This window comes from Hyaena hyaena, unplaced genomic scaffold, assembly GCF_003009895.1.
Source record: "Hyaena hyaena isolate Hyena2069 unplaced genomic scaffold, ASM300989v1 scaffold_0, whole genome shotgun sequence".
NCBI classification, from domain to species: Eukaryota; Metazoa; Chordata; class Mammalia; order Carnivora; family Hyaenidae; genus Hyaena; species Hyaena hyaena.
In genome coordinates, this window is record NW_024080632.1 from 731,046 (window position 1) to 750,860 (window position 19,815).

Here is a 19,815-nt window from a genome sequence, read left to right on the forward strand (position 1 = left end):
TCCTGGGGTCCCAGCAAAGCTCCAGGCAAGTGAAGACCCAGCAGGACTCAATCGTCTGCACAAGGGCTGGCACTTATCACTGCAGAAGAGTCAGCAAAGGTGACTCGTGCGCCCCGAAGGGACGTTGAAGGAGGGTGGTCCTTCCCGCAGGCAGCAGCGGCTCCGGGGGGTGCTGGGAAACGACACTGACATCCTGACCTGGGGGCGCGGAGGCCCCTCCTCGCCTGCCCTCCGACCTCGGCGCTCGTGGGCCACGCAGTCCTGTCTGTCCACGCTGTCCTTCTGAGAATGGTCATTTCCTTCTCTTCACCCGGTTGGCTGGCGTTCATCCTTTAACGCCAGCTCAAGACTTAGACTCCAGGAAGCCTCTGGTCCACCTCCCCCATGTCGGTGTGCAAACTGCAGTTCAGTACTCAGTCACTTAACTGGTTATTTAATACCCCTTCCCTCAAAACCCTGCAATTCCTCTGACATTAAGGACGTTGACCTTGATCATCACAAAGGAACTACGGTGCCAGGAAGCGGTCACTCACCTATCCAGTGAGTGAGCCCCACAGACTGTTGGAAAAGTAAACGCTAGCTTTTCCAGGTGCCTGTGTGGAACAGCCCTGACCAGTGAGACAGAGCCAGGTATTAGCTGGAGGCTTCTGGAACTGCTTGACGGTCCTGGTAAAAGAGACAAGTGTCACTGGGTTTGGCTCCTTTCACTCTATTTCCTGCCTTGGATACGGCTGCAATGCTTGGTTTTAGGCAGCCATTCTGTGACCACGAGGGAAAGGCAGAGCCGGTCATATGGTTTGAGGGCCTAATATCTATGAAAAACCAAACAGATGCCAGCAGCTGCCCAGATCCAGACATCTTGCGAAGTAAGCGAAACAAAGCACTGTCCCAAGCGAGTTAAGTTACCTGAGTTTCCTATTACTTGCAGTGAAAGCATTGCTGACAGAGAGCAGTATGTGTTGGGTTAGGAGATCTCAATGCCCTGAGATTTCATCATTTGAAATTAAAAAGGAGATTGGATCGCTCTTACGCTCAGCAGCACTAAAACTGATGCTGAGGCAATCCACGATCTGATAACTGGGAGAGAGAGAAGAGTTTAAAAACACACCAAGGTGTTTTAATTTATATTCTGGTCTCGCTGAAAAGGAGGCTCTCCCTTCCTCTGCCTCCAACATTACTACGAGTTGCTCACTCACAAGCAAAACCTACTAACCATGAAGTACAGGGTGTGATGCATAGTTTTTAAAGCAGCCACTAGATGCTCCTTTATCCTTGATGTTAATTATGTAAGTAATTATGTAACCAATCGACATCCACATACTTGAATCCTGATCTTTTGATTTCCTCACGTCAGTTCATTTTCTTTAGAATTAAAAAAAAGCAAAGCACAATGTGTCTCTAATCTATGAGTAGCTATAATTAACTCCAAGAATATCTGTCCTTCAGCCACATAGAGCACTTTTCGTAGTCATCAGAGGCGTCATCACTGGTAAAGTACACGTTGGCATCTCTTTCTAAGAGCTATTAATAAGGCAAGTCTTAGCTGTTTTCGCTCCACTCAAAGTTCATTCCCCACATCCCAACCTTTCAGCGACGGCTGTATTTATAGCCACACACAACCGCTGTGATCACAATCAGGATCAGAGATTGCGTTTCTTACAGAAATCAAGAATGAGCCAGAGTTTTCACGTGCACATACACACAACACACACACACACACACACACACACACACACACACACACACGGTCCTTTTTTATATCTGAGTTCAAATATTATACCGTATTCTGTTCTAATTGCAATACAACTTCCGACACAGCATCCGTCACGTGTGAAATTTACAGACAAATGGCAGGAAAGGAGAATCTGGCTGCTGCTTCTCAGTCTGCGGTTTTTCTGGTCAGCAAATCCTATTAGGGGCTTTATCAGCCTGCTTGGCGAGGGAAATGCTTTATCTGATCCTATGACTTGAGCCGTGCAATCCGGCCCAGCTGCAAAATGGAATCTAACTCCTCTGGCTTTTTTTTCTCCAGCATGAAGCCACCAACATTGAATTATTGAATTTACGCTCTAAGCAGCATTAGGAATATCTGCCCAATCTCATTTCTCATTAAGCCGCAAACTTTCCCCTTTCTTCCCCCCGTTCCGGCACATAATTATAACCGGCTAGCGAGCACGAAGGTATACAAGGTGACAAAATGGAACCTGAAGATTCTGCAAGCAGCAGTGAGGCCAGGCCAGAGAAAGGGGCGGGGCCTGCAGGGGGAGGTGCGTCAGGAAGCCTTGCAAGAACACCCCAAAACTTCCTTAGTGACAGGTCCCTCTCTCCCACTTTCAGGCGGGACCCCAGCAAGAGGCGACTCAGAGCCACAGCACCGACAGATGACAAGCATTCCCGGTTACCGCTACCTTCAAGACGGCGGCCTATGTTTCTAGACAAGGAAGGAAAAATCCTACTTTGAGAGGAGTTGAGCCGAGGTGTGCCCTGTACGAACCCTAGAAATAACTCAAATGCTGGACACTCCCGTGTGCCTCCGTGGAATTCAAGTTTAAGAAGTTATTTCAGGTTTCAGATTTTTTTTTTTTGAGAATTTAAAAAGAATTATTACCTCATTAAAAAAAAGGGGGCACCTGGGTGGCTTAGTCGGTTAAGCGTCCGACTCTCGCTTAGGTCATGAGCTCGTGGTTCGTGGGTTCGAGCCCCGCGTCAGGCTCTGTGCTGACAGCCAGCTCAGAGCCTGGAGCCTGTTTCAGAGTCTGTGTCTCCCTCTCTCTCTGACCCTCCCCTGCTCACGCTCTCTCTCTCTCTCTCTCCTAGAAATAAATAAAACATTTAAAAAATAAAAAATAAATAAAAAATAAAAAAGAACAATAATAAACTCATGGGATGTTAACATAAATGACATATTTATGGAAAATAACTTTTTTAAAAAACAAAAAAAAATCTGTGCACCGAGGTGCAGGGTTTTGCACTTCTGCAAGTCTCTGAAGTCCGACTCAAAGAGAAGACAATTGGATCCTCACATCAGTGGCTGCATACAGCTCGTTGTGATAACTGCACATTGTGCAGCTTCTGGAAAATTCCACTGTATGCACATGAAGAATAAGCCAGAAAAGAAAAAGCAAGTAACATGCGCCGCTGGTAATACTGCTGACGATTAGGGAATCTGAGGAACCCAGGGGTCCCTGGAGCCCCACATTGATAACCACTGCTTTAGATCAACGTTATTTCGTGGATGAGCAGCATCCTTTGGGCAGAAAAGGTCAGTTCCCAGCACTCTGACGTCCATTGGGTTGCAAAGCCTTGGGGGGAGGTCGGGGGGCGCCTGGCTCAGGTTCACGTCACACCCTCTGCCACACAGCTTTCATCCAGTCCTCCAGAATCTCTACCGAAAGAGGGAAGCGGCCTCTCTTTAGTGTCTCTGAATTGGTCGCACCAAACCTTGGTATAGGACAACGTAGGAACTGAGGCCCCAGGAAATCATGCTGTGTCCCAAGTCTAAGCCCCGGTAAGTAGAACCGGAAGTCAGGCTGTCAGATGACCAGGGACGAGTCCCCAGCCCTCAGGTGCCTTCGTGACGGTTTGGATGCACCAGGGCTGAGGCTCCTACGTTAATCTGCTGCCTCTTCCCTAAAGGACTGAGCATCCTGGGGTTTCAGATTTTAAGGGAGAAGGTATTCCAGAGAGACGACTCTCGTAGAGTCAGAGGGTCTTGCTAACACCTCTCTTTGCTTGCTGACCTTTTCTCCCGCGTGGATCCTAAAGGAAAGGCCCTAATGAGGAAACCCAAGGTCCAGAGCGGGACCCCCAGCCACCCACCTGCCAGGCGGAGGCACCAACAAGCCAATCAGTCCCACAACACCTGCCCTCCTGAAATCGTCACCCTGCAGATAAAGGAGCACGAATGGACAACAGAGGAGACCCCCTGGTGGGTCAAGGAACGGGGGCCCTGACCTGGAGCACCTCAGGTTTGACAGGATTTGTCAGATCCCACGTTACTACCTCCGACCACGCAGCACATGACTTCACTGCTGGAACGGGAAGCTGAAGGGGTGCCGGCTCCACAGATGCTTGCATGTGGAGCCCTGTCTGTGGCCCTGGGTAAACGCTGAGGAATTCGGGTACGGTCCCTGCCTGCGTGAAGCTGACGTTCTAGGGAGGGCCACGGATGCCAAATAAAGAAGCAATAAGATGGCCCCACGGGATGCTAAGCGCAGCTCGGAGAACGAAGCTGTTGTGGGAGACACTGCCTCGGATGGGGCCTCTTTGGGATGGAAGAGAGGGCACTTAAGAAAGGGAGTCTCGGGGGCGCCCGGGGGGCTCAGTCGGTTAAGCGTCCGACTTTCGCTCAGGTCATGATCTCGCGGTTCGTGGGTTCGAGCCCCGCGTCGGGCTCTGTGCTGACTGCCAGCTCAGAGCCTGGAGCCTGTTTTGGAGTCTGTGACTCCCTCTCTCTCTGACCCTCCCCTGCTCACGCTGTCTCTCTCTCTCTCTCTCTCTTTCTCCTAGAAATAAATAAAACATTAAAAAAAAAAGAAAGGGGGTGTCGGGGCGTGGAACCCCCGAGAAGGAGAAGCCAGCTCCGCAGAGGTCCAGGCAAACCACGCTCTCGGAAGAGGGCACAACAATGACAAGCTGCCTCGAGATGGGAAGCAGCATGGTGGCTCACGGAACCCCCCAGAGGTCCACGTGGCTGGAACCCAGAAGCAGGGACGTTGCATGAGGAGGTCAGAGAGGATGGAGGGGGGCACCTGGGTGGCTTAGTCAGTTGGGCGTCTGACTTCGGCTCAGGTCATCATCTCAGGGTCCATGAGTTCGAGCCCCGCGTCAGGCTCTGTGCTGACAGCTCGGAGCCTGGAGCTGCTTCGGATTCTGTGTCTCCCTCTCTCTCTGCTCTTCCCCCATTCATGCTCTGTCTGTCTCTCTCTCAAAAATAAAATAAACACATTTAAAAATTTTTTTAAAGAAAAAAGAGAGGATGGAGAGGTTTTGGAGAAGAGCCTGAATTGGAGGTGCTTGGTCAGGATTCCCTCGCGGTCTGCCATGGCCCATCCATTCCAGATCAAATCTTTCTCAAATTCGCAGAGAGAAGAACTGGCCTTTCCTAGTCTAAATCCAAGCAAACTTTCGGATGTGCAAATCAGCATTAAATCGGATCCCCAGCAATTCAAAAGGTCGCTTGGCTGGCTCAGTGACACTTCTCTTCCCTCCAGGCAAACAGCTCCTAACATTGATCCTGACACCCCAACCCCAAGGGCGGGTGAAAGTTCCTTTGGCTAAACCCAGTGGAGCCCAAATACTGCATAAAGGTTTTTGTTCCCATTTAGAGGAAAGCTGCAATGTATTTATTACATATGAATGCAAATGTATATATTGCCAGGGTAAGACTAAAACTCGCCGCTAAGAACCCTGCAGGTGGGTGCAAGATTTTTAATACAGTGTTTCAAGTGCAATGCAAGTCGACAAATATTTAAAGAGCTCTAACAAGCTGCCAGCCCTGTGCTGGGGGTGCGGGAACCCCCAGGCAGCAACCCCCGGCAGGAAGCGCGTCATCAAAGTGACAGACACCTCTTCAGATAATAAGTTCTGGCGTTGTGAATAAAATGTAGGCAGCAAAGGGAAGGGCGTGATACACATTTGCAAAGAGCTGGATGGACCTCGCCTGTGTGGATCAAAAAACATGCACATCTGCATAATTAAAGCATCTCATTGTGTAATTACGGATTAAAAATTATAAAGGGTGGGCTACGTTCTCTTCTTCCTTTCTCTCGTTAAGTGACCCCTGAAGTCGGCTGTGTGATGACAGGGAGCCAGAGCCAACCTACCCCACGACCGAAGTATTTTTAAGCCAGGGTCTCTGGCGATGCAGGCACCCCCCGTGTAGAAGAGACAGCACGCCCGCGGTCGCGGTGAAATCACAACGCACGGCCTGTCTCCCTGATCGGTGCTGTGCCTTTGACCTTATTTAAGAACTCTTACTGCATAGGGTCACGGCAAAGAAACTATACAACTATAGGCAAACTGAACCAGCCACCTAGTGGTGAGTTACACACACACACACACACACACACACACACACACACACACACCCCAGATCTCCTTGGCAGACAACTTTGTTATTATTACTTTAAATTAAAAAAACTCTAAAGTGAGCATAAACCCACAAGGAAAACGGAGAGATCTTTTCAGGCCTTCAAGAAAGCGCCCAAGTATCACCTCGGCCTTCGCACAGGGCCAGGCCTCGTTCAACATCTCTGAGCAGGGAGACTCCCTAATATTAGACACGCGGCCCTGCGCGGATCCGCAGGGTTCCTGGGTGCCTTTCTGTGCTCTGAGGCTCCTTCAGATCCCTCCTCACACGGATGGCCCGTCCAACGCTGTGCCTCAGGGCCTTTACACGTCGCGGCCTGGCCCGCCATCTGCTCTCCCTCACTCCCCGCGGCGGGCTCCTTCTCCCTGTCCAGATGTTTCAGCAAAGCCTTCCTTCCTGAAGCACATTTTGTGCCGAGCTCTCCTCACCGCCTACGCCCTGCTGACGACTGCTGCTAATTCCCAGGCTCACACCCTTCACTGTGCTCACGGCTGACTTTCCGGCTACAGTGCAGACACCTCGGGAGCAGCACGTGCTCGGCCCTGGTGCGCTGTGTCCACACGGCCGGGGTGAGCCTTACGCAGTGGGAGGCCTGGGCATCCGTACACAGCAGGAGAAGCAGAGTCACTAGGGGATGACTCATCCAGAGCTGGGGAGCCTGCGAGTGTCCAGCTGGGATTCCAGCCCAGAGGGGCCTAACCCGGAGGCCCCCCTGCCCCCACTCCCATCCCTGGGGAGCAGCTCGCGGAGGAGTGAGGCCGCCAGCCTCACCGAGCCAGGGTGGGCTTCTTCTGGTCCCTGGGGCACAGGGCACAGACACACACACACACACACACCTGCTCTGCCAGCTGCAGGCTCTCCGTATGCACCGGGAAGGTCAGGAGCTCTGCCCAGAGGTCGGAGGACCTCAATTTTCCATCAACACCGGCCGCCCTCAAGGCCCGGCAAGACGTCCGCGACCCAGTCCCTGCCGCCCGCCAGTCCGGGACCCCGCCTGGAAGAATTCTGCACGTGGCACTAAGGTCCGGGGCTGAAGATGGGCAGCCTGTTCCAGACCCCACCTGGCATCCCGCTCCGACCCGGAGGAAGGGACCGTGCGCCCACGCCCGAGGGCCTCCTCGCCAGCTGGGCGCGACCCTCGGGAACAGCCCGCGAGGCGGGCGCGGCGCTCGATGAAACGGATCGTCTCCGCAGAGACCTGGACTTCAGCCCGCGCGGCTCGTAACCAACCTCTGGCTTCCAAAGCACGTCCGCTGTTTGCAGGCGCGGGCCGCGCGCAACAGCAGGGGTGCCGAGGGAGGGCGGGAAGCAGCGTCTGCTTCTCCGACCGGGCCTGGCCGTCTGCCCGGCGCCCCACGAATGCACCGGCTCGCGTCTGTGCAGAGAGCGGCCGGGGCTGCGTCACGCGTCCTCACCAGGAGACGCACCTTGACCTGCAGGAGCCGGGACGGCACCGGCTCCGCGCCCTGCAGCGATGCGCGCACCTGTGCGAGCACCTGTGCGAGCGCCCGAGTGCGCACCTGTGCGAGCACCTGTGTGAGCACCCGAGTGCGCATCTGTGTGAGCACCTGTGCATGCACCTGTGCGAGCACCTGTGTGAGCACCTGAGCGCGCACCTGTGTGAGCGCCCGAGTGCGCACCTGTGTGAGCGCCCGAGCGCGCACCTGTGTGAGCACCTGTGCGTGCACCTGTGTGAGCACCTGTGTGAGCACCCGAGTGCGCATCTGTGTGAGCACCTGTGCATGCACCCGTGCGAGCACCTGTGTGAGCACCTGAGCGCGCACCTGTGTGAGCGCCCAAGTGCGCACCTGTGTGAGCACCCGAGCGCGCACCTGTGTGAGCACCTGTGCGTGCACCTGTGTGAGCACCTGTGTGAGCACCCCGGGCATCAAGAGGAGCCCCCCACCCACCCGGGGAAGGGAGCCGCTCACCCCTCCTGGGGGTGCGGGGCTCCTGGCTGGGAGCCACGCCCGGCGAGCACAGGCCGAGCAGCGAGTTCTGGTTCGGAAGGGGTTTCTAACACCTCGCATCCTCCCGGTTCTGGGCCACCCTCTGCCTTCTCTCCGGAAACCACCCGTTATGATTTGGTCTGCGCGGTCTGCCTGGAGCCCAAAAGATCTAGGGGTGGACACGTGAGCCGGCACAGCCAATCAGAATATCCCATCCTCCGGGTTACAGTCATTGGTTCAGGGGTGAGCCTCCAGCTCGGATCAGACCAATGACAGGCAGCCCTGGGATCTTCTCCGCGACCTCAGGGATTAAGACACATCTATGAGCTGGCACCTAGTAGGTGCTCAATAAATGGCATGTAATCTATGAATGAAAATTAAGGTGTGTTGTTTAGTTGCAAGCAAATCAAACTTTCCAAATACATACACTTACTTTGGCAATGGTTTAAGTAGTGTTCGGAATTACTGTCTCTGTAAGCCTGCTTTCTTGTTCTTTAGAAATACAGGATGTTTCCCTTGAGGCAGAAGATGCGTCTACCAGGACAAGCATTATATTTCTGTGGCTTCCTGCCGAAGCCCCAGTGTCTAGAATTCCTGGAACACCATAGGCACACAGGAAATGTTCGAGGAATGAAAGAATGGCGCTCTCTATTCCTGGCCTCAGTTACTGTTCCTCTTCCTGGGTTTTATGTTTGGAGTTACCTGGGAATTCAGCTCAGCTTCTGATTCTTTGAGTTGGGGATAGTGAACACACTTATATACAACATCCTCAGCCTAACTCAACCAGAAGCAGGTGCCAGTAAGAGACTCCCTCTCTTCGGCCTCTAGGAAAGCCCTAGCCAACTGGGTGGGGACCACGGCTGCAAGAGTCGGCTCAGAGGGCCACGTATGTAATGGGCATCACATGCTCAGCTGAGCCAAAGCATTAGTTCATCTATGTCTCCAGTCAGTTCAGGAAACCCTTGTCTCCTTTCCCCTCAAGGGTAACACCCCCGTTTTTCAAAAAGCAAGTAAGCAAACTTAAGACTTAGAGAGAGAGTAATTCCAAGAGAAAACATACCAGACTGACTTCTGTAAACCATCGCCTAATTGTGATTATTATATATGCCAGGCAGCCAGATAGTGCAGGAAAACACAACACCCCGTCCCCACCCAGCTCGGGAAATAAGACCCAGACGTGCTGAAGTTCCTGGGAGCCCCCGCCTCACCCCATCCCCCCCCCCCCCGGCCTCCCCGGAGAGAGCCGCTATCCCAGCGCCTGTATGATTTCCACGTTTATATTTCATTCTATACTTTCGCTACAGAATTGCGTCTTCTTAAAAATGTATGGAATTGTTTCACATGCTTTAAACTGTGTACAATGATATCTTGTTCTAGGTGTGCTCCGGCGACTTGCTTTTTACATTTTTTATTCCATTTTATGTTTTAAAGACTTGTCCATGTGAAAACACGCACCACTAATGAATGTTTATGGCTGGTTGGGGGTTCCCTGTATGAATCCAGGAGTGTGTGTCTGCCTCTCATTTGCAGCTTACGTGCCTCAAGATGCCAGGCTCTCTGAGCACAGCGCGCCGGTGGGAAGTCACATTCTGGAGACGAAAGGCTCGGCTCAAACTCGCCTTCCTTAGCTTTGCTCCCTTGTGAAAGTCACATCGCCTTTCTGAGCCTCTGTTTGCTCATCCAGAAAATGGGGCCCATAACCACGACTTCTACGGGCTGGGGTGAGGAAGTAAGTAATACGGGCGGATGAAAAGCAGTTCCGGGTCTTCAAAATGCTGAAGGTTCCAGGGACTGGAACGTCCTATCCCAATCCCAGTCTACGCAGTAGAGCTTCACCAGGTTGCATTCATCAAGCCAGCCTACTCACCCCCCACCCCCACCCCCACCCCGCCAAGCCTCTTCCTCCAGGGGGGTTCCTCTGGTCATCCGCCCGGAGTGCGCGGCCCTCTCTCTTCTCTCACGTCACTTCCTGTCCACACCCTGTTCCCTGCGGACTTGAACAGCAGTGTGGATGTCCTGACAGCCCCTCGCTCAGAGGGTCTACGTCCCTTGAAGCCCACCACACAGTTCACTCTCCAATTCCTAAAACAGAGCTACTGAAATGGAGTTCTATTTGTTTCCAGACTCATTTTCTCAGAACTTGCGCGTTGGCCCGGGGAAGAATATCTGTTAACATTCGCATGTGCCTCTCGCTCCTTCCATATAGTCTGTGGGCTCCGTGAGGATCAGAACTGCTTCTCAGAAAAAAACAGAGAGAGAAGCGGGGAGGAGAGGGAGAGAGAGTGGAGGAAAGGGTGAAGGGAGGAGGGAAGGGGTGAGGAAGGGAGGAAAAAAGTAACCAGAATCTGCACACAAGACATGGCCAGAAATACCCGTGTGACGGAAAGTGTATTCTAGTGGTTTCTAGGAACTACGCACACAGGGGCACAAACCCCACCGCACTGAAGGGGGTTTCTGGAGCCCACAGCCAGGACCTCGGGCCACTGGGGCTGGCCAGCCAGGGGCCGCCGTGGGTATGTCTGCGCCTGGCCTGGTTCTCACCTCTGAGGGTGAAAGCGTTGTGGGCCGGCTTTTCCAAGGCCTGGTGTGGCTTCCGGATCTGCATGTGGTTCTCGTGGTGCACACACGTGACCTGAAATACCACTGAGTCACAGACTGAGACACTCATCTCCAAGTTCTCCTTCGGCCTCTGATCTGGGCTTCAAGGACAAAGTCTCGGTTCAGGGCTAACCTGCACCAGATGGAGAGAGAGAACAAGCTTCGGCCCACGCGCTTCTGCAGGTGGCTGGGATTCACAAGCACGTGGCCCGAAGTCCGTCCTCACTCTTAGTCCCTCTGCCCCCATCCCGTGAGATCTCGCAGTTCTGAGAGGCCTCTGTGACGGGAGAAAGGGCTGTGACAGGGATCCAGGAATGAATTTGCCCACGGCCTCCTTCAAACTTCTCAGTACCAAGATCAATCCAATTCTTTTTTTTTTTTTTTAATGTTTTATTTATTTCTAGGAGAGAGAGAGAGAGAGACAGTGTGAGCAGGGGAGGGTCAGAGAGAGAGGGAGTCACAGACTCTGAAACAGGCTCCAGGCTCTGAGCTGGCAGTCAGCACAGAGCCCGATGCGGGGCTCGAACCCACGAACCATGAGATCATGACCTAAGCGAAAGTTGGACGCTTAACCGACTAAGCCACCCAGGTGCCCCAAGATCAATCCAATTCTAATACAATAGTGCCGGGCCCCAGCACCACACTGCTACCCCCACTGCTGGAAGTTTCTCAAGGCACCGTCAGAGCTCAATACCAATACTTAACCTGAGCCTAATTACATGCCACTGAAAAAGAAGTTCCACTCTTGCTGAAATTAGGACTTCTCAAATTCAGACTGAAATATCTCAGATTCAGACTGAAATAGCAATGTGACATGTGAGCAGAGAATTCACCAGAAAATATATGAAAATGGCTCTCAAACATGCAAAAAAAGTATTCAAACTCACTCATCATTAGGTGAAACTTAAAACAACACTGAGATGCCACTTCTCACCTAATGGACTGGCAAAAATTACAAAGCACGCTAATACACGTTGCTGGCGAGGCTGTCGTGAAACGGGCACGCTCGTACGTGGATGGTGAGGGAGGACTGGCACGGCCCTTCTGGAGGGAAACGTGGCAACTCTTAGGTAAACTGCTTATGCACTGAGGTCTTGAGCCAGAGACCCCACATCTAAGAAGCCACCTGAAGATATCCCCCCAAACATATAAAAATACGTGCACACGAGCTGACTCCTTATGGCACTATTTGTATCTGCAAAATGCTGGAAACAATAAAATTGTCCAGACAAAGGGGAGTGCTTGAATGACCTGTGGGACACCCACAAGCAAGGTGCTAGGCAGCTACCGCAGGGGATGGGCTCAGGGGAGGGAGTGGTATTGGGGGAGGCTTTGCCCGGCAGGAGCTGGCGTCTATGGGAAGTCACCGTACTTCCCACTCAGTTGGCTCTGAACCTATAACTGTCCTAAAAACCAAAATCTATTTAAAAGGAAGAGGGGAAGGAATGAGGAACTGAATTGTAATTTCCAGGCCATACTGTGAAGTGTACAAGTGAGTATCTGGAATACACTCCCCTTGGGGGGAGGGGCAGAATGAAGAGGATGTGAGAGAAAGCGCAGGCATCTGCTTTATTGGTGCCAAATACTCATAGGAAGGAGGGACGGGAAATGGAAGGGCTGGGGTGGCGCGGAAAGAAGGGGGTGAGGGAAGAGGGGGTTGAGACGAAAGCAGAAGGCATACTCCCTCTGGCAGATGTTGTGGGTAGCTTTGACTCAGAATTTCAAATATCCTAAAAACAAATATGTATACACAATTTTATTTTATTTTATTTTATTTTATTTTATTTTATTTTATTTTATTTTATTTTATGGTTTATTTATTTCTAGGAGAGAGAGAGACAGCTTGAGCAGGGGAAGGTCAGAGAGAAGGAGTCACAGACTCTGAAACAGGCTCTAGGCTCTGAGCTGGCAGTCAGCACAGAGCCCGACACGGGGCTCAAACCCACGAACCGCGAGGTCATGACCCGAGCGAAAGTCGGACGCTTAACCGACTAAGCCACCCGGGCGCCCCGGTACACAATTTTAAAAAGTCAGGAAGTAGGGGGCGCCTGGGTGGCTCCGTCAGTTAAACGTCCGACTTTGGTTCAGGTCATGATCTCACTGGTTAATGAGTTCGAGCCCCGCATCGGGCTCTGTGCTGACAGCTCAAAGCCTGGAGCTGCTTCGGATTCTGTGTCTCCCTCTCTCTCTGCCCCTCCCCCACTCATGTTCTGCCTCTCTCGCTCTCTCTCTCAAAAATAAATAAACATTAAAAAAAATTTTTTTTGAAGTCAGGATGTAGGAAAACCCCGAATGGAATATAAATGGCACTGAGGACCCCAACCATATTACAAATGAGTAGCATGGCCACACTCAAGGAGCCGAGGAGGAAAAGATCCAGGCTGAGTAGCTTCAGAAACTGCCTCTCGACAGGATCTTGTGAGGCTAGACACAATTAGCAATTCTGAGCCCACTTACACTAGGAAAGAACAAGTAAACACACGAAAGAACGAGAGAGCCAGCTTTCTCGATGTCAGGAAAAGAAGGTAAAAATAAGAAAAGGGAGAAGGAGAGAATGAACCCGGGGGATTTACTGCAATCAGAGGTATCAGTACAAATTGTGTTTGTGATCCATCGGCGGTGTGTGTGTGAGTGTGTGTGTGTGGATACGTGCATTAGTGTGCATACAGACACCTCCCTCTACAGAGAGGGCTTAGGCACACTCAGCGGGCCTAGCACTGAGCCCCAGAAAGTGCAGGGCTGGGCAACACTCCTTAAAACCCCTGGTGCAGCCCAAGAATGTTCTCCTTTTTTTTTTTTTTTTTAACTTTTTTAATGTTTATTTATTAAGAGACAGTGATAGAGCATGAGCAGGGGAGGGGCAGTGAGAGAAGGAGACACAGAATCCGAAGCAGCTCCAGGCTCTGAGCTGTCAGCACAGAGCCCGATGCGGGGCTTGAATTCACAAACCATGAGATCATGACCTGAGCTGAAGTCAGATGCTTAACAGACGGAGCCACCAGGGTGCCCCAAGAGTGGTCTCCATTTAAAATAAGTAGACACCCAGCCAGCCAGATGTGAGGGCAAAACGTTCAGATTGGATCCTCTAAGAAAACCTTTAAGGGGCGCCGGGATGGCTCCGTCGGTTAAGTGTCCGACTTTGGCTCAGGTCATGATCTCACGGTTTGTGGGTCCGAGCCCCGCATCACGCTCTGTGCTGACAGCTCAGAGCCTGGAGCCTGTTTCAGATTTTCCTCTCTCTCTGACCCTTCCCTGCTCACGCTCTCTCTCTCTCTCAGAAAAAAAACAAAAACATTAAAAAAAAAAAAAAAAGAAAACCTTTAAATCCTCCATGAGTCTAACATGCAGAAAAGGAAAGGAAATGAAATACGAATCTTACATAAGTTTTCTTCAATGATCGCTACATCTACTACACCTCCCCGAGGTCAATTTACAACAAATGTCAGGCACCTTCTCTTTCTTGATACCTGCGGCCCATCCCCGTGGGGACCGGAGGTGGTTCGTACCTCTGTCCCACCCGCCTCAAGCATAACATAAGCTAAATCCTGTCTGAGAGCTTATATGGAAAGTCATAAACCTCAGCTGGTGGGTTCTCATTTTGTGCCACAACTGGCTGTGACCACAAAATGTTCTATCAGGATTTAGGGACACGTTACGGAGCCTCAGGGACGTGTGCTGATAAAACGCCTCGTGCCTGGACAAGCCATCACCCCCCTGTTTAATCTCAAATCCCCGTAGCACCCCATCCGTCTTTTTTCCATTAACAGGTGCTGCAGCTGCTGTCCATGTTCGGAATGAGAAATGAGGCTGTATTTGCTCCAGCGTTTTCCGAGATGGCCTGCACCATTCCGCTGCGTGAGGCACGGCCTCCGAGGAGAGCCTGACGCAGCCTCCGTGAGGCCCAGCTACAATCGGGCGCTCGGCACTGCCCTCCTTGGGAGCCAGGAGCTGGGAAACGTGTATGTGCATAATAACCCACGCATCCACGTGCAGACACAACCATCTATCTGGCCATCTATCACCAACGTGATTCCTATCAATACCTCCGATTTAAATAAAAATAGGTTCAAGGGTGCCTGGGTGGCTCAGTCGGTTGAGCATCCGATCTCGGTTCGGGCTCAGGTCATGATCTCGTGGTTGGTGAGATGGAGCCCTGTGTTGGGCTCCACCCTGAGCCGGGAGCCTGCTTGCGATTCTCTCTCTCCCTCTCTCTCTCTGCCCCTCCCGCACTTGTGCACACATTCTCTCAAAATAAATAAATCAACTTAATATAAAAGTGAAAATAAGTTCAGGGATGCCTGGGTGGCTCAGTCACGTAAGGGTCTGACCTCGGCTCAGGTCATGATCTCATGGATGAGGATGCCTGGCTCTTAATAAATCTCATAGAGTCCCAGGAACTGAGAGAATTTAGCAACACTTACACTCCTCACGGGTTCTGTATCCTGCTCCCACGTGACCATTGCACTTGGCATTATTTTTCCAGTTCTACAAGTACTTTCTCTGATCTGGCCTCCTGGCTGACTTAAAATGGAACCTCTCAAAAGGTGTCTGTTTTCTATACAGTCTCCTTGAACAAGAATAGCTATTTGCATTTATGAGTAGGAGGGGAATATAAGACAGTTATAAAGAAAGAATTTTCTAAAATAAGAATGGTTTTACACACTACATGTTGACCCAGTTGTGCAACGGCTCTTTCAAGTAGTAGGTATGAGATTTGGTTTTCACCTGACTTTGGCCACTTAGTTTTTTATAATAAGGTATATGGAGAGACCCGCTTAACAGAGGATAAATTACCCAGACATTATAAGCTCCACTTTGTCTAAACAGCTTGTTAAAAACCCATTCTTCTCAGGCACCTGGGTAGCTGAGTGGGTGAAGCATCAGATTCTTGATCTCCGTTCAGGTCATCATCTCGCGGCTCGTGGAATCAAGCCCCAGGTCAGGCACTAGGTGGACAGTGTGGAGCCTGCTTGGGATTCTTTCTCTCTGTGTGTGTCTGCCCCTCCCTTGCTAGTTCTCTCTGTCTCAAAAGAAACAAATTAATTGTTAAAAACAACAACAACAACATTCTTCTCATGTGATGTAGGGTTCAATTTCTAAAGTCTGCAAGCATGGCATCAAAATTACTCTCAAAAAGTATCTTAAATCTCCCATAAAGGACAAAACAATTTCAGCTGTTAATAAATCCAGCATAACCAGTTTTTTTTCTCTAGTGTTGTGCCAGATTACTGTTTCCTTGGCCCATCTCTAGATGAACTTCAGTGTAGGTAACTTTTTTTTATTTTTTTTAATGTTTTTATTTATTTCTAGGAGAGAGAGATAGATAGCGTGAGCAGGGGAGGGTCAGAGAGAGAAGGAGTCACAGACTCCGAAACAGGCTCCAGGCTCTGAGCTGGCAGTCAGCACAGAGCCCGACGCGGGGCTCGAACCCACGAACCGCGAGATCATGACCTAAGTGAAAGTCGGACGCTTAACCGACTGAGCCAACCAGGCGCCCCAGGCAACTTTTTTATACAATAAGAAAAAAAAAACACAAATACACATCCACAATCACACACAAGTGGATGCATGCATGCACGTGTGCACACACACGCACACGCACACACATACACACTGAATCTTGCCTCTAAAGATTACACTGATAATCAAAAGCAACAGAGGAGGAGAGAGATGGGAGATTTACCGTGGGCTCACTCACTCCAGGCACACACATACACGCACATGAAACAGACAGGAAAGATACCCCCTACACACCACCACACGTCTGCGTATGTGGGGCCTTATTTTTTCTGGAGTTCGTGGAAAGGGGCATGATTATAAACTTAGGGGACACTATTGGAGACAACTGAGTGTACTGAGCTGTCAAGGAACCAGACAAGGAGGGTGGATTTCTCTGGAATTCCTGGCTGTGCGCGCAGACTTCTGAGAAGCGAATGCAACTTTTCAACATCGGTTGGCCACCATGTTCACCAGAGCGCTCTAGCCCAGCTTCAACAGGTTCAGGAAGAAGAGAAAAATGATCTCCACTAAGGGGGATTTGGCTTTTGACAATCAAGGAGTCCAGAGGGGGCGGTGGGGGGGGCACACTAGTAGCCCCACAAGCAGTGCACCCTGCGGACAGTTTAATGCATGAGGTCCTGCAAAGACTTCACCCCTGCAAGGCGGCAAGAAAGGGGTATAATTGCTTTTCCTCCTCCCAGCGGTGCACCCCAGGACCATGGCATAAGCTGTAGGCGCAGGCTCCATCCTGGAGGAGGTGAGGCCTCACTGCTGCCTGCCCCCAGACCACTGGCGCCTGCGCGGGGAGAGGAAGGGCACGCGTGTAGCCAGCAGCTTCTGGATCTCAGGGACCACCTCTCCCTGCCCCTCCTGCCAGGTCCGCGAAGTGACCCCGGCCCCACGTGGGCAGAATAAAAATGGCAAGACTCATAATGCCAGCTGGTCTCTGGAACACTCCAGGTCCTTGCCATGTGCCCAACGCGCCCCTAAAATCCCCTCAACTCCAAAAGGCTCATTCCCTCTGTGGAGGGCCGGACAGTCCCTGGTACGGGGCTCCTCGAAGCTCAGTCCTGCAAGACAGACGCACACCTGCTCGCCCCACACCCCAGCATCTCAGTCCAACCGTCTCTACTGCAACACACCCCCAAATCACATCGGACTGAATCCGGGGTGTCAGGAGTTGGGTCCCAGATTTCCGCCAAGTTTGCCCTAAGCTGCCTTGCGAGCGCGCCTTCTTGGGTGATGCAAGCTCAGCTCTAGGACCTGGCGTGGAGCGAACAGGTGCAAAAAGCCAGGCGCTCCGCGGGGTCCCCCCAGTTTGACCAGCCGCCCGTACGAATGCGGGGCCAGGATGTGACCCTGTGCTTCGCGGACAGGGGTTCACGTAACTTGCCCCACTTCCTGGATCCTAAGTGCCACGCTGTGGTCGGTGTGGAAGTGGGGTAGACGCCCTGGAAACCCGCGCAGGGAGAGTAAGCCCTTCCCCTAGTCAAGCCCCCTCCTCACTTCCGGGAACAGACCCTGGTCTGGTTCCAGGTGCTTCTGGATCCAGGTAAGGGATCTGAAGATCCTGGAACGGACTCATTTGTCCCAACCCCCCGCAGGGTCTTCCCATCCAGGGGAAGCGCCCCCGCCAGGGGCCCCCAACAAACCCCAAGTAGGGGCTGCGCCCGCCCGCCGAAGGGCCGCCGCGACCGACGCCGGCTCCAGCTGCACGCAGAACCCCTGCGCCAGGCCCGGCGCCCCGCACACGCCCGGGAGGCGGGTCTGGAGTGCCCCCCACACCCCGGTTCCGCCGCCCGCTCCGTACCTGCGGGGTGGTCCCGGCTCCAGCGGCTCCCGCTCCGGCAGCTGCTGGCTCTCGGATCCCCGCAACTTTTCTCCAGCTTCCGGGGCCGCCCCGCCTCCCGGCTCCGCCCCGCCCCCTCGCCCCGCCCCCCCGCCTGGGTCCCACCCCGCCCCCTCGCGGTCCAAGCCATCGTCCCGCCCATCTGGGCCCAAGCCCTGGCCCCGCCCCGGCCTCAGATCTCGCCCCGCCCACCTGGGCCCGAGCCCTGGCCCCGCCCCGGCCTCAGATCTCGCCCCGCCCACCTGGGCCCGAGCCCTGGCCCCGCCCCGGCCTCAGATCTCGCCCCGCCCACCTGCGGCCCGGCCCGGCCCCGGTCCAAGCCATCGCCCCGCCCACCTGGGCCCGAGCCCTGGCCCCGCCCCGGCCTCAGATCTCGCCCCGCCCACCTGCGGCCCCTTCCCCCCACCCCCACGCCCGTTCCCGGCCACATCTAGGTCCCAGCGTCTCCCGCGCCCAGTCCCTAGTCCCGCCCCGCGCGAAGTGAAGGTGGAGAAGGAGCCCTCCAGCCCGGAGGAGCGGCGGGGACAATTCCCCTAGGCCCGGGGCATTTCCGATGGCAGCACACAATTATTTTCTTGAGGTAATGATGCTAATTCCCCGTTGCCCACTTTGGTGTCTGCTGCACACAGGACCCAGGGGCGAAGTCCGGCGGGCCGACTGCCTGTGGCGTCCTATAGCCACAGGGTCGCTTACTTTTGCAGCCCAGAGGGCTGGAGGGTTTTGTTTTCTTTTATCATAGCCTCTCAAAGATCAGTGGGAAATACTTTTAGCCTCTCAAGATCAGTGGGAAATAAAATAGACCCCATTATTCCTGGCTGAGGGATTGGCCCTGCTTCACCGTCCCTCCTGTCAGGAAAGGTAATATTTTAAAAGCCAGAAAATGTATCCCCTTCACTCACTCCTTGATGTGCCATCTTTTTGCAGGTTATGATTTGCAGTTCCCCACATTCATCATTTCTTTCCTCTCCGCGGAGAATATCACGCTCCCAGCTGGAAAGCCAAAGGCAGATCCCAGATCAAACTCCTAGGAGGGAGCAATCCCGGAGGCCTGCCTGGGGGAGTGACTGACTGAGAGAAGCCCACTCCCTCCCCTGTGGATAAAGACTTCTATCTCCCAGCCATCTATATCCCCTAGGAGTTGGCATTACATCTATTAATCCATTTAATCCTCACGGACAACGCTGCGGATTGCTATTTTTTTACCCCTTTCAAAAGGTCAGGGAATTTAGATACCGAGAATGTAACCCCTATTTACAGAGCATTTGTTGAATAGGCAGTTGACTGTCTATTATCCTGTTTATTTATTTGGCGATTGTGTGTAGTCTGTCTTCAACTCCTCTGTCTGCCTCTCCTCCCATCCAAAATGTAAGCTCGATGTGGATAACTTTGTATTTGCCCCCTCCCCGAATTCCCAACAGCTTAAACAGTGTGTATCAAGTAAACAGTTGTCAAAAGGATGAATCCTGTGTGTTTGCATACATAGTATCATGGCCCATTTTACCAATGAGGGAATCATGATGGAGAAAGGCCAAATGAGTATTTACTGAGCACTTGCTTCAAGTACGACACTAGTCTAAATGTGATATTTGGGTGAAGGCTGTCTTCACGAACACCTGTGTGCATGCGCTTTTATTATGCCCATTTTACAGGCAAGGAACTAAGATTTAAGGAGGTTCAGTGAAGTGCCCAAGGGCACACTGGTTCAATGTGGGGAAACTGGGATTCAGACAGAGCTAGTCTACCTTCAGAGCTCACCTTGGTAACCCCTTCATAGGCGCATTTGTGCTAAGAGGTGCCTAGAAATCACATAAAATCCTTTGCCCCCAGTA

General features: G+C 52.4%; 1 long non-coding RNA gene across 2 annotated transcripts; it reads right to left on the reverse strand.

Moving 5' to 3' along the window:
* Positions 1 to 9,301: 9,301 nt before the first annotated feature.
* LOC120228943 lies at positions 9,302 to 18,008 on the reverse strand. Of its 2 annotated transcripts, XR_005527646.1 has the most exons (3): positions 17,948 to 18,008; positions 10,772 to 11,038; positions 9,302 to 10,672 (listed from the first exon to the last, which is right to left on the reverse strand). It is a non-coding gene; the product is annotated as an uncharacterized LOC120228943 (long non-coding RNA). The 2 variants fall into 2 exon arrangements; XR_005527643.1 differs by having other exon boundaries at positions 9,302 to 11,038.
* Positions 18,009 to 19,815: the final 1,807 nt, after the last annotated feature.